This window comes from Lolium perenne, chromosome 7 (assembly GCF_019359855.2).
Source record: "Lolium perenne isolate Kyuss_39 chromosome 7, Kyuss_2.0, whole genome shotgun sequence".
NCBI classification, from domain to species: domain Eukaryota; kingdom Viridiplantae; phylum Streptophyta; class Magnoliopsida; order Poales; family Poaceae; genus Lolium; species Lolium perenne.
This window is the reverse complement of record NC_067250.2, coordinates 148,571,049-148,587,082: the sequence shown is the minus strand read 5'-3', so window position 1 is coordinate 148,587,082 and position 16,034 is coordinate 148,571,049.

Genomic DNA, 16,034 nt, shown 5'->3' with positions numbered 1-16,034 from the left:
AATTGATTTGTCGAAGGCAAGTAAATACCTCTCATCTTTTTCTTAAATTATCTCCAACGGCTTCAGCATGGTGTGAGATGGCCAATCAAGGAAGTGGAAGATAACACGGGTGCAAGGTGGTTGCTGGTGAGTAGGGATGCACAAACAAGATCCCGCTTATCCCACAAACATGAATGATCAGGACAAATTGCTTACACGTCTACAAATCATACTATTTGAAAACCAATCCTCCACGCTTAGTTGTGCCGCTTGCAGCCGTACTGGTGAGAGAGAACAAAAAGGATAAGCAAAGAGTTGTGGACATGTGGCTACAGTGTTGTCAGTACTTATATACACAAATTTATTCGTGCATGTTTCCCGTGGCAACGCACGGGCAACTAACTAGTATACTCAAAAGAATCTGACGGAGCGGAATCCTCTTGAGTCAACAGAGATGATGCTGACCACAGAGAATTGAATCAACGAGCCTTCCGTGATAACAAAGCATTAAATGGGGGTAACCTTGACATGCATGCAAGGGGGGCAGCACGGCTGTAATTATATGTGGGGAACTAGACTAGAAGTATTACTGCAAAAAAACTAGACGAGAAGTATACTCAAAAGAATCTGACAGAGCAGAATCCTCTTGAGTCAACAGAGATGATGCTTGTTAGCGCAATATACTTGTTGTATTATCAGGGGGCCAAAGGCCACAATATATAGTACATGTATAGGTGCACATATGCAGAAAGCCCCCTAACATATGGGGAAACTACAAGAGACAGATATATACATCTAACACCCCCCCTCAAACTCATGGTGGATCCACAACACTGAGTTTGGAGAGTAAAAAGTCATGTTGCGCTCGAGTCTGTGCCTTCGTAAAGAAATCTGCCAACTGCAAATCTGAAGGCACATAATGAACCGCAACAACCTCATCCTGCACCTGAGCACGTGTATAAAAAGCATCAACACCGATATGCTTGGTCAGCTCATGCTTGACCAGATCACGTGCAATATTGATAGCACCTGTACTGTCAGACAAAAGTGGAGTGAGTGTCGTAACAGAGACCCCAAAATCTGCAAGCAACCACCGTAACCAGGTCACCTCAGCAATCAACAAGGCCATAGCCCGCAGCTCAGCCTCAACACTCGAACGAGAAACCGCTACCTGTTTCTTCGTCTTCCAAGCAACAAGCGAACCACCAAGAAACACACAGTAAGCAGAAAGTGAACGACGATCCGTAGGATCACTCGCCCACGTAGCATCCGAGTAGCACTGGAGCTGGAGAGAGCTAGAACGAGGAAAGAAAAGGCGATGAGTGATCGTGCCACGAAGGTAACGAAGAACACGGATGAGATGACTGTAGTGAACAGTGGTAGGAGCTGAGACAAACTGACTCAGAATATGAACAGGATAAGAAATATCAGGACGAGTGACAGCAAGATAAACAAGACTCCCAACAAGATGACGATAACGTGTGGGATCAGGAAGAGGATCACCATCGAGGGACGAAGCTTAACATTAAGCTCCATAGGAGTATCAACCGTGCGCTCATCCCCAAGAGCAGCACGAGCAAGAAGATCCTGAATGTACTTCTCCTGAGAGATAGAAAAGCCATCAGAAGTGGAGGAAACCTCAATCCCAAGAAAATAGCGAAGAGGACCAAGATCAGTCATGAGAAACTGATCACGAAGACGAGCCTTGACGAAGGCAATATACTCAGGATCATCACCAGTAATGATCATATCATCAACATAGAGAAGAAGAAGAGTACGTCCACGAGGAGAAGTGTGAACGAAAAGTGCTGGATCATGAAGACTAGGAGAGAAACCAGCAGCAGTCACGACAGAGGCGAAGCGCTCAAACCAGGCACGAGGAGCCTGTTTGAGACCATAGAGAGAACGTCGAAGACGACAAACCATTCCATCGGGAACAGAATATCCAGGAGGAGGCTGCATGTAAACCTCCTCACTCAACTCGCCATTAAGAAAAGCATTCTGAACATCAAGCTGGGAGACAGACCAGCGGCGAACAGAAGCAACAGCAAGAAGGGTACGCACAGTAGTCATATGAGCCACAGGGGGCAAAAGTCTCATCATAGTCACGGCCGTGCTCCTGCTGAAAACCACGAGCCACAAGACGCGCTTTATAGCGCTCAAGAGATCCATCAGAGCGAGTCTTAATTTTATAGACCCACTTACACGTGATGGGACGAACACCAGAAGGGGGAGAAACAAGATCCCAAGTGCAAGTGCGCTCAAGCGTAGCGATCTCCTCAGCCATGGCAAGCTGCCATTCAGGATGACGCTCGGCATCCCGATAAGAAGTCGGCTCGGAAACAACAGAGAGACCATACTGACTAGGAGAGTAACGAACTGGAGCACGACGCTGACGAACAGGCCGAGAAGGGGGAGGGTCATCTGCAGAAGACAAGTCATCAGAAGAAGAGGAAGAAGGGACAACATCGGAAGGAGCCGAAGCCGGAGAACGAGGAGTACTAGGTGTACTAGACGAACGAGAGGATGGCGTCGAAGGGGGCGCACCAGAAGTAGGAGGGAGGGGAGGAGGGACATCAGGGGGTGCATCTGGAAAAAGAAGAAAAGAGATATCATCCACCGGGTAAGTACCCGAGGTGGGGCGAGGATAGAAGGGACGCGTCTCATCAAATGTGACGTCACGAGAGATGCGCATCCGACGACCAACGGGGTCCCAACAGTGATAGCCCTTATGCTCATCACTGTATCCGAGAAAAACACACTCAACAGACTGAGCGATCAGTTTGGTGCGTTCGCGAGGAGGCAGAAAGACATAGCAGACGCAACCAAATGAACGGAGAGTCGAGTAGTCTGGAGAAACACCGGAGAGACGCTCGAGAGGAATACCACCCTGTAGAGCAGCGGAAGGCCGAATGTTAATGAGGTGGGCCGACATAGCGACAGCCTCAGCCCAGAAATGTGGCGGAAGAGAAGAGGCAATCCACATATACACTTCACAAACACCCCCACTCGCGTGTGACGGGAGAAGAGAAAGTCAACACGTGAAAGAAGAAGAGCACACAGAGGGGGGCAACAGCAATTTTTTAGGCTTAATTGCGAAAACCATGTAATAGGGGGGCAACAACAATTTTTAGGCTTAATTGCGAAAACCAGGATTTGAACTCGAGACCTGAGGCAGTGAAGCTGCGCTATCTCATGCGCAGAGAGGGGCGCGACTGGAGAGGTCGACGTACAATCAGGTGCCGACGAGAAGCTATCACCCACACGCACAGAGGCCACCAAAGGGGGCGGCGGAGAGCAACATGCCGATGAAGACAGAGTCGGCAAAGCGCAGTCATAACCACGTGAAGAGGCCGCGAAAGTCGATGTAGAGCGGCAGGCCGACGCAGACGAAGTCGACGAAGCGCGGCCATAACCGCAGGAAGAGGCCGCAAAAGTCGATGTAGAGCGACGGACCGACGTAGACGAAGTCGGCGAAGCGCGAGCAGAGCCGCGTGAAGAGGCCGCAAATGGCGACGAAGAATGGCTAGCCGTCATACACGGAGGCAGCGGACAAATACCAAGTACCGAAGGGAGGCCCAAAGATATGGCGGAATCAGCGGAAGAAGACATCGGATAACAACAGCCGACGACAGTATTTTTTTTTGATTTTTTTTGATCGAAGTCAACTGAACTGGCCGACTGCACGGGAGCGCTCGAGATCGAGCGAGTCCTGGACTCCTGGGCGTCGGGCCTGGCCGAAGCGAAGCAGGAGGAGGGGCGACGGAGGTGGTCGGGCGACCGGTGGCGGTGGTCGGGCGGCCGGCGGCGGGAGGCGGGCGGCCGGCGGCGGGAGGCGAGCGGCCGGCGGCGGGAGGCGGCCGGAGGAGGGGCGACGGCCGGCTGGGGAGGCGGGCGGCCGGCGGAGGGACAACGGCCGGCGGCCTGGATCGGGCGGTAGATCGAATCGGGGCAGGAGGAGATCGAATCGGGGGAAATCGGGCGCTGACCAAGGAGCAGGAACAAATCGGGGCGCCGACCAAGGAGCAGGAATCGGGGCAGCGGCGCTGTGATGCGGAGAAGAATCGGCCGGGGCGGCGTGGACAGGCGACGGAGAACGAACGGAGACGGCGACGAAACAAGCAACGTCGGCCGGGATTAGAGGATCAATTTTGCTCTTATACCATGTTAGCGCAATATACTTGTTGTATTATCAAGGGGCCAAAGGCCACAATATATAGTACATGTATATGTGCACATATGCAGAAAGCCCCTAACATATGGGGAAACTACAAGAGACAGATATATACATCTAACAATGCTGACCACAGAGAATTGGATAGATGGCGGAGGAGGCTGCTGCGGGTTTTGGACCCTTTGGGCGGGGCCTCAGCTGTCGTGGGAAAAGGTAGACGAGCGAAGCAACCGAGCCGGGTGGTCATATTTTCAGTGGCGTACAACTTGGCACAAAACGAGATACGCCAATCGATTGCCATATTTTCAGTGGGGCTCAGTTTAGTGCAAAACGATATATTATATGCATTACAGTGTGAAAAAGAAAATAGTCCGGTGTTCACGCAGGATGTTTTTCATCTGGTAGCAACACCTACTACAAAAGCAAAATTGACCATGGAGTCCGATCGTGTTCAGAATTTCAGGTTCATGCCTATTAGGCTGGTCCGAGGCCCATCATGGAGTTAGTTTGGAGTGGATATTTTGTTAATTTCAATTGCTCTCTACCACCATGAATGGCTTCTTCTAACAACACCGGTGAAATTTGTCGCAATGCTAACCAAAGGCATCCTCCCACCCGTGTTTAGGACGAAGCATATAGACGTATTAGGCAGTTAAATAGTCAAGATACAATAATTATGCACATTTCATATTACAAATGTTGGTAAAACTAGAGGTGTGAGTTTTTAAGTTGTGACACTACATTGTGTTTCGCTCCCGGTGCAACGCACGGACAAATTTTGCTAGTCTATACCTAATAATAAAGGGATGATTGTTTCTATCGTCTAACACTTTTTTGGACCGTTCTACCCTCCCACCAAATTACATATCTATACCAAAACGCCCGTGGCTGATGCTGATGGGCCGCTGCGCTACTGGGCCTGCTTTCACGGTTACGTCCCGACCTGATGCTACCAACCGCTGGATAGATTGTTAATCCCACCTCGCCTTCGTAAATTAAGTTCCACCAATTTATATAGTTTTCCAAGTTGCTAATTTTCGAGCTGAGACGGGAGTCAAGAAGCCAAAGAGCAGTACGAGTTAGTTAATTAAATAAGGGAAAGGCAGACCGGGATGGCCGGGATGACCGAGCCAGAGCACAGTCGCCGGCAGCGCCACCGTGTTGTTGAGGAACGAGAAGGAGATTTGGCAGCCCTCGGCAGCCAGAGGTGGGATAAGCTGCCTGGGACGCAGCCAGCGGCCCGGCCAGGGAAAGGGGTGGAGTTGACCGAGAGAGGAGGGGGAGATGGGATCTCCTGGGACAGACGGGCTGCTTCTTTCTTCTAGGAAATGTTTCCGTTGTGCTAGATCAGATCTTTTTGGTCAGACTAGATTCGGTTCATGACCCCTAAAAAGATTTGATCCATATTTGTTTAGTACTCTATATTGCTAAGTAAACTGAAATGACTTGTAAATCGTCTGCCAGAGGATTATTTTATGCTGTAACATCCTTTTGGGTAAAATAAAAATTGAATTTTGCTGATGGAAGAAAATGCAGACCAGATTTTAAAAAAAAGTTTCCGTGGTTCGGTCCATCATATTGGGTTCGTCCATATTTTCTTCGATCGTCGTCCGTTCATCGATCATACCATGTACCAACCTAATCAATACGTGATCGGTTCGGATTCTTTTCATGATCGGTCATGATCTTGTTGGGCAAGAGTCCCACGCAAACTTCTTATCCGGATTAGGCCAAGTCGTCCTTTTCCCTTCATGAGTCTTTAAATACGGGAACAATCTATTGCCGATCATCGAATCTGAGCGTTCCAACAAGCCACGAAGGACAGAAGCAAAATCGACGCGGTGAGGTCATCGCTGAGATGAGCGCTTTGATATTACGCATGAGGCGGTGGTGCGGTCACATACTATCCACCTCGTGACCGAGTACGAAATCCACAATCTTTGATCACTGTTCTCCTCCTCCAGCGATGCGTCGTAGTCGCCAGAGCTCAGTGTCATTGGGTTTCACCGGAGTAGAGGACATAAGGACGCTACTCGGCTATATCTTGTCGTGGGCATTGCTCCGGTGCTGGAGGTTCGCATTGTCACAAATATGTCCTCCAAGAGGTTTCTTTGAGCGTAGAAGCTTCCTCTGGCGGATTTTTGAATGATCTCGGGGCGGCCATCCTCGCCTCATCTACTCCGATGTACATGTGCAGCAGTGGGACACGATAGACAGTTTGATGTAGCTCTATGACTGGCCTGCAGATAAGTCACAAGCAAAAATAATGATATCGATGACATCATTTTAGATGAAGCTTCGTCAATTCAATGTTTGGAGGCAGGCGTCGATGCCGGTGAAGGGATGAACAAACTTGGGGAGGCCACCAACTTTAAAGTTACATTGCGAATGGAAGAACATTCCCTTCAACTAAATCAAGGACGATTTGTTCAAGGACATCGAGGTGTATTACGCGCTAATCATCGCTGAAGACAAGGGCTCTGTAAAGACCAACTATATATCCACGATGTCGCGTACACTGCGAAGGTAACCTAATAGTGTGCTCTTGAGGGCGGAAAGATAACAACCAAGAATGAACTATCATTCGTGATGGTAGAATGAGAACTCCGGTGTATTCAAAATGAATTCCTAACTTATTTTCCCGTTGCAACGCACAGGTATTTGTGCTAGTTATTATTAAAAGGAGCTAAGCCAGCTCAACGGTTTACATGCAAGAGATTACAGGGAAGGGAACATACATGCAAGAGATTACAGGGAAGGGAACAAAGGAAGAACCAAAAGAGGGGTGTATTTACAACACAAACACAGGAAGGTGAAATCATCCTTGCCAATCTGATATCTGTGGATGAAGAGCTGCTTTCTCCTCCTTCCCGACCCCATGCCCCCAGAGTTTGCATGTCTCATTGCACCTGTTCGGCCACAATGTGGACTGAGATTTCCACATCATCAAACACTTTCCTGTTCCTTGACAACCAAACGCTTCACAGCGAAGCTATAGTGACCAGATCTCATGCGCATCCCTTTTCTGAACCGGGCATCTCTCTTTAGCTGCGTCTAGATACCTTTAAGCTCTTCAATATTTGTTAAGTTAATCCCTAGAAGTGCAAGGATGTGAATTGTTTGCCCACATTCCAGAGCCAGATGTTCGACCGTCTCTCTCTGTCTCGTTGCAACCAAAAAGACAATTCTCATCATCCACAACTTTCTGATGGAAAAAACAATCCTCACTTTGAGCCTGCCCCTAATCAACAACGAGGCAAAAAGTTTTCCTTCTTTTGGTGCAGCACATCTCCAGATAGAGTCTGCACTGAAATGTCTAACACCGCCCCTGTTCGTGAGCTTGTACAAATTGCTAACCGAGAAAGTGTTCGTTCTATCTATTCTCCAGCCTCTCTTATCTTGTTCCAAACTCCGAAGTGTACAAGTTCGTAGGAACAAGAGCAGAGTCCTTTTTCTCGTTCAGCCCGGTCAGAGGTGGTATGATTCAGAGGGATAACCCATGCTAGCAATCCGCAGCTGAAATATTGTGTCTGATGGCGTGTGAAAAAAGAGCCAATCACAAAAGGGACCATTAGTTGCCCATTTATCCTTCCACAAAAAGGTACTAAATCCGTCTCCAAGCTGAACACAAGTTGCATTTCTTTATGTGTCAATGATCCCACTAATCTGCCTCCAAGCTCTGGTTTAGGTTGTTGATCTGTCATGAAAATCCCTGCCTTGTATATGTGTGGTCATCAGTTCATCACCCATCCGACCTAGGGCAAGTTGGGTTCAGTTAAGACACGATGGGCGAAGTTTTGAGCAAACATTCAGATTCTTGATTCAGAGACCACCCTCTTCGAAGCCACTGCATACATAGTCCCAGGCAACCAAACAATCACTGCCATTCACTGTGCTTTTACCTTTCCATAAGAAATCTGTCATCAATCTCTCCAACTCATCAATTAGGCCTCGTTCGGTTCAGGGTGGACCAAACAACACGTGGAACAAACCACTAGAGGATTTGGGTGATCCCGTGAGGTCATCCTGATCCCGATAATTCCTCTCCCTAAAACTTTCTATAATGTGCCACGAAATTATAATGGTACCTGGCAAAGATACAATCGAGCGGTGTGTTTTGGCAAACGCCAGAAAATAACGGTGTCCTGTAGCAAATTTTCCCTTCTATAATCGCTCGGAGGTTTGACCCGTTCGGTTAGCCCCCCAGAAATTGCGGCGTGGAGAAACACTGGTAGGCACTCTGCGAGGCTAGCGGCTAGGGGAGCCTCCAGCGTCATCGCTGCCGTCCACCTTCGTCCTCGCCGCCGTCCACTTCGTTCTCACCGCCGTCCACCTCCGTCCTCGCCGCCGACCACCCCGTCCTCCCTGTCCTCCCCCCGTCCCCGCAGGAGCAGCCGTCCACCCCTTCCTCGCGCCCGTCCCCTCGTCCACGCCGGAGCCGCCGTCCCTCCTTACCCGCCGGAGCCGCTCTCTCCTTACCCGCCGGAGCTGCATCGATCTGAATCTAGCAAGACGAGAGAAGGAGCGCGATGTTTTTGTTTTCCATCGTACCGATTCGGGACAACCACATGGGGAAAGTTTCCACGGGGTGACACAAGATGTTTTAAAAACCGGTGTTTTGGACGGGATTGGGTTGGTTTTGGCGGGGGTGAGATTCCGGCCGGATTTAACCGAACACGTTTCTTAACATGATTTGGAATGGATCCCCGTCCAGGCTGATCCCGGCTAACCCCCGGGTTTTGCGTCGAATCCCGACCGGGGCGGGAGCAACCGAACAAAGCCTTACCTATTGCGTGAATTTGATACAAGACATTTGATATGCCAGCAAAGCTTGTAGAAACGGTTTTGTCAGCGGCAGTCTTCCTCCTCGAGTAATATATTGTGACATCCTGGCCTAGGGCTTAATAGGATTGATAGATACTCATATCAACAAGTTGCAACTTCTTTTCCGGAAGCTCATCAACTAAGAACTCCGAGGTTAAACGTGCTTGACCCGGAGTAATTTGAGGATGGGTGACCGACCGGGAAGTAGTTCCCGAGTGCGCACGAGTGAGGACAAAGTGCACAGGAAAGACTTGTGCTGGTCTGTGGGGCTAGTCTAGAGATCCTAAAGAGCTGCCAGGGGTGACATGCCCGGTCGGGAGGGGGGGGGGGGGTGTGGCCGGGGTGTTACAATTTGGTATCAGAGCCGACCTTCGCGGTTACACGGGCGTGTGCGGGTCAGGGGTTCGGGCCTATGGCGCATGGCTGGTGTGGCCCATCGTGGCACACGGCATGGCACATGTGCCGACACTGGGCGCACAGACGTGTGCCAAGAGGGGACGTTCCTGGCTTGGGGCTGATCGACGAGGGCGTCGATCTTCTAAGAGGGGATGAGTGTGACATCCTGGCCTAGGGTTTAATAGGATTGATAGAATACTCATATCAACAAGTTGCAACTTCTTTTCCGGAAGCTCATCAGCAAAGAACTCCGAGGTTAAGCGTGCTTGGCCCGAAGTAATTTGAGGATGGGTGACAGACTGGGAAGTAGTTCCCGAGTGCGCACGGGTGACAGACCGGGGGGTGGCCGGGGTGTTACATATATTCAAGTGAGAAGCCAATTATGTTTTGTATGGTAAGAAAACCTCCTTATGGAGCTTCGAGTCCGACAGTGGTAATCCCAAATAAGATTGTGGGAACGAAGCCGCTTCACAGTTCAGGACTTCTGCAATCTCCTCTCCTTCCTGCATAATCAGGTTTATCTACACAAAGGTTGATTTAGTGAAGTTAATCTTTAGTCCAGTAGTGCTAGCAAAGTCATCTAGAATTTGTTTTAAGATTTTTTGCTTACTCCACATCCCCTTGGATTACGATCAAAATATCCTCTGCATATTGTAGCACGAGGCATGGATGATCTTGTAACACCGGATCCTGAGTCCAGAATGGATTAAAAAAACTTAGAGCTGGATGCTTCAACATCATCATTAATGAATAAAATTGTATCGTTCATCACTAATGAATAAAATTGTATCGTTAGCCTATTACAAGATTGAAATCTGCCAAAGACCTGCAATCAGTCAATTACTTTGAGGGGAGAAAAAATAAGTTGACCCACTGACATGTCGGTCCTATATATCAGTGAAAAGCTAAAAGAAAAATGATGGTAATTTAGGGGCTCCCACACTAGTGGAGAAGAGGCCTTTGGTCCCAAGCAAATGTCCCAGTGCAGAACCAAACCGGGACCAATGGGGGGGCATTGGTCCCGGTTCGTTTTGCCCAGGGCGACCCCACTAGCTGGCGCCTGTCCTGTAGTGGCCTTTGGACCCGGTTTGTAATACAAACCGGGACTAAAGGATCCACGGCAGGGCGCGGCAGGCTGTGTCAGGCGTGGGAAACCTTTAGTCCCGGTTTATATTACAAACCGGGTCCAAAGGCCCCCTCTCTGGCTATATAACCTTGCCCCTGCCCAAGTGTGAGCCACACTTGGCCATTTTTTCACTTTCTTCACGAGAGGGGTGTATTGTTCTCCTCTCTTCTTCACATGCACAAGAGGTGTTTGATGAAATGCTTAAGAGGATTTTCCACTTGAGTTTACACAAATCAAGCCACACTTAACTTGCTTTTTTCTTCTTCATCGAGGTTAACAATTTTATCCTTTTCATCTGCAATTGATAAAATACATGTGTATATATACATCGTGATGTTCTGTAATGGTTTTGATCAGCTTAATTATATCATGCAGATGAATCGGCAATGGATGTACATTGACCGACGGTTTGACGAGTTCACTTCGGGCCTGGATAATTTTATGGCCGTGGCGGAGGCAAACAAACATGGTGGCTTCATGTATTGTCCATGTGTGGACTGCAAGAATACCGTAAATTACGCTCACTCGAGTCTCATTCACAGCCACCTTCTGCGATCCGGTTTCATGCCCAGTTACTATTGTTGGACCAAGCACGGAGAAAGAGGGGTTATGATGGAAGACAATGAAGAAGAGGAAGAGGATGATGACGGTTATCCCAATTTCCCTGAATACGATGATACTGCAGAAGGCAATGAAGACAATGAAGTAGAAGATCAAGAGGCACCAGATGAGCCTGCTGATGATGATCTTGGTCGGGCCATTGCTGATGCAAGGAGAGAATGTGAAACTGAAAAGGAAAGGTTGGCCTTTGACAAGATGATAGAAGATCACAACAAATTGTTATACCCAACTTGCGAAGATGGCCATAAAAAGCTAGGCAGCACACTGGAATTGTTGCAATGGAAGGCAGAGAACGGTGTCACTGACTCAGGATTTGGAAAGTTGCTGACAATAATTAAGAGGAAGCTTCCAAGGGGTAACGAATTGCCCGCCAAAGACGTACGAAGCGAAGAAGATTGTCTGCCCTCTAGGATTAGATGTGCAAAAGATACATGCATGTATTAATGACTGCATCCTCTACCGCGGTGAGTACGAGAATTTGGATGCATGTCCGGTGTGCACTGCATTGCGGTATAAGATCAGACGAGATGACCCTGGTGATGTTGAGGGCGAGCGCCCCAGGAAGAGGGTTCCTGCCAAGGTTATGTGGTATGCTCCTATAATACCACGGCTGAAACGCTTGTTCAGAAATAAAGAGCATGCTAGGTTGTTGCGATGGCACAAAGAAGACCGTAAGAAAGACGTGATGTTGAGGCACCCTGCTGATGGCTCCCAATGGAGAAAAATCGATAGAGAGTTCCCAAACTTTGCACATGATGCAAGGAACTTAAGGTTTGGTCTAAGTACAGATGGCATGAATCCTTTTGGAGAGCAGAGCTGCAGCCATAGCACTTGGCCTGTGACTCTTTGTATATATAACCTTCCTCCTTGGTTGTGCATGAAGCGGAAGTTCATTATGATGCCAGTTCTCATACAAGGCCCGAAGCAACCCGGGAACGACATTGATGTGTACCTGAAGCCATTAGTCGAAGAACTTCTACAGCTGTGGTCCCTAGCAGGTGTACGTGTGTGGGACGAGCACAAGCAGGAGGAATTTGACCTAAGAGCGCTGCTTTTCGTAACCATCAATGACTGGCCTGCTCTTGGTAACATTTCAGGACAGTCAAACAAGGGATATAATGCATGCACGCACTGTTTACATGAGCTCGAAGGTGATTATTTGGAAAAATGTAAGAAGGTCGTGTACCTGGGGCATCGTCGATTTCTTAGGCTTACCCATCCCGTAAGAAAGAAAGGCAAGCATTACAACGGTGAGGCTGATCACCGGAGGAAGCCTCCCCATCGTGATGGTGTTGATATATTTGGTATGGTCAAGGATCTAGATGTAATATTTGGAAAGGGTCTGGCGGACGGTGCATTCCGAATGACGATGCCGGACACGCGCCCATGTGGAAGAAGAAATCTATATTTTGGGATCTACCCTATTGGGAAGTCTTAGAGGTCCGCTCTTCAATCGATGTGATGCACGTGACGAACAATCTTTGCGTGAACCTGCTAGGCTTTCTGGGTGTGTACGGGAAGACAAAAGATACACCAGAAGCATAGGAGGACCAACAACGTAGGAAAGACCCCAAAAAACTGCTTGAGATAGTTAAAGGACGTCATTACTCCAGCTACGCTCTTACAAAAGCAGAGAAGGAAATATTTTTTAATGTCTGAGCAGTATCAAGGTCCCGTCTGGCTTCTCCTCCAATATAAAGGGAATAATAAATATGGAGAAGAAAACATTCTAGAACCTGAAGTCTCATGACTGTCACGTGATAATGACACAGTTGCTTCCGATTGCATTGAGGGGGCTTCTACCGGAAAATGTTCGACTGCCCATTGTGAAGCTATGTGCATTCCTCAATGCAATTTCTCAGAAGGTAATAAATCCAGAAATTCTACCGAGGTTGCAGAATGATGTGGTCCAATGTCTCGTTAGTTTTGAGCTGGTGTTCCCACCATCCTTCTTCAATATTATGACACATCTCCTCGTTCACCTGGTCGATGAGATTTCCATTCTCGGTCCTGTGTTTCTACACAATATGTTCCCCTTCGAGAGGTTCATGGGAGTCTTAAAGAAATATGTTCATAACCGTGCTAGGCCAGAAGGAAGCATCTCCAAGGGCTATGGAACAGAGGAGGTCATTGAATTCTGTGTTGACTTTATTCCTGACCTTAAGCCGATTGGTGTTCCTGAATCGCGGCATGAAGGGAGACTAAGTGGAAAAGGCACGCTAGGAAGGAAATCAATGATATGTAGGGACGAGATTTCTTTGACTCAAGCACACTACACAGTTCTACAAAGTTCCACCTTGGTGGCTCCGTATATCGGTGACCACAAGAACTTTCTACGCTCCTAGAACCCGGGGCAGTCGAACGATTGGATTAGACGTGAACACATGTCGACTTTCGGCGGTTAGTTGCAAAAACATCTCCTGAATAACAAAGATATTGAATATCAGTTGTACTTGCTGGCCCAGACACCATCTTCGACTGTAGTGACTTTCCAAGGGTACGAGATAAATGGGAATACATTTTACACGATCGCCCAAGATAAAAAGAGCACCAACCAAAACAGTGGTGTCCGATTTGATGCAATAATGAATTAAGGCCCAAATGACACATATTATGGTTACATAGAGGATATATGGGAACTTGACTATGGACCTTCTTTTAAGGTCCCTTTGTTTAGGTGCAAATGGGTCAACAAAACAGGAGGCGGGGTTCAGGTAGACAAGTTGTATGGAATGACAACAGTGGATCTCAACAATCTTGGGTATAGAGACGAACCATTCGTCCTAGCCAAGGATGTGGCCCAGGTTTTCTATGTGAAGGATATGTCTACCAAACCAAGAAAAAGGAAACATAAGGAACAAATACATCAAACGATGAGCCAAAGCGCCACATAGTTCTTTCTGGAAAAAGAAACATCGTGGGAGTGGAGGACAAGACAGACATGTCAGAAGATTATAATCAGTTTGATGAAATTCCACCCTTCAGAGTGAACATTGATCCAAGCATCAAGTTAAATGATGAAGATGCTCCATGGTTACGGCCGAAGAAGATTAAATGATGAAGATGCTCCATCATCAAGTTAATTGAAGAATGTTCATGGCACAAATGAGTATCTCAACATGGCAATCAATTTCCCATTTATTTTTGTGTAATCATTTAACTGTATGTAAGATATTAAAAGTGGACATGCGCCATGGGAGATTTCCCAACCCTTTTCCCAACACTGTTAGAGGAGATGTAGTCGTTCAGGGGCTTGCAGGGAAAAATTTCAAGGCGCAGTTTCTGAAGATGCCGTAGGGCGTGTGCACCAACGACATCTTCGAGAAACTGCGCCACGGGAGATTTCCCAACCCTTTCCCCAACACTGTTAGAGGAGATGTAGTCGTTCAGGGGCTTGCAGGAAAAAATTCCAAGGCGCAGTTTCTGAAGATGCCGTAGGGCGTGTGCACCAACGACATCTTCGAGAAACTGCGCCACGGGAGATTTCCCAACCCTTCCCTTCATCCATGGGAATGAAACTCTGCTTGGCTTGTTGATCTGCTTGGCAAGGCGTATCGATGCTCCTTTTATAGGCACGGCACCTCTTCTACTTTGTCTTGTTCCTTCGACAGGGTGTCGTGCGCTACATGCTTTATCTCATCGAGCAGTGCGTCCACCCATGCGTTCTTATCCTACCGACATCTTTAGTCCCGGTTGTACCCACCAGCCGGGACTAAAGGTTACCCACACGTCCTTATCCCACCGACAGTTTTGTTAGATGACAAAAAAGATGATCTTTAGTCCCGGTTGTACCCACCAGCCGGGACTAAAGGTTACCCACACGTCCTTATCCCACCGACAGTTTTGTTAGACGACAAAAAAAATGATCTTTAGTCCCGGTTGTACCCACCATCCGGGACTAATGTTTTCGGCGCCACTGCGTTCCCGCCTATTTTTCTTCCCGCGCTTTTGTAATATCCCAGGTATTGGGGTTACAAAAATAGAGGAAACAGATGTGTGCATTGCATTCATGCATAGAAAATCTGGGGAATTTTCGCGCTTTAAAGTAAAACAGTCACAGTAACGGAAGTTTCACTTGACCTTGGTGGAATTGAAGTAGCTCATCAAGTCAAGCGCTATAAACCTCAATGTGACTTTGCAAAAACCTTGTTTTGGGTAGAGATAATTTGATCTAAGGGGTTCGATCAAATGAAATTAAAATCAACACAAGAACTTATTAATCAAGGATCAACTACTTGATCTTATTAAAGATCACAACATGATATTCCTTGCCATAACATATGAACATCCATTTAATTGGAAATCAAGTAACAATAACTGGAGAAACTATTCTTCACTTATCTTTTCCATGTCTTAAACTAATCCATGATCCTACCATGAACCTCATGGTATTTATTTTACTTCATTCTTGGAAACATGACAAGGAGATCAACTCAAGAAATACACATTCTTCTCTATTCCAAATAGTTAAGCATCAAACCTAGCGAGGTGAGAGTTCTATTATAATTATTAGAGAAGCATTAACAAACCTGGAGCAAAACCTTGGATATACATCCAAGTATTCAAATCATCATCTCTAAGAGAAACCCTAGGATATTATTCCAGACCATCCCTAGAGAGAGAATCCAATTATGTTAAACATAGATATTGAGGATCACATCAATCCCTATGGAGCCTAACTTAAGTTAGTACTAAAATCATTCCCAATTGAGAGAGGGACCACTCATACCAATCTTAGCTTTACCTATTTAAGAATAAAGGACAACCAAATATCAATAAGACTATACACATGGATTAGTGAAATAAGGATAGGACTAATCCAACTAAGTTAGACCATTGAATCTTTAGCTTAGCTACCTAAATTAATATTAGGAGTATACCATAAAACCTAGAATAACCATCCTTTTATAAGAG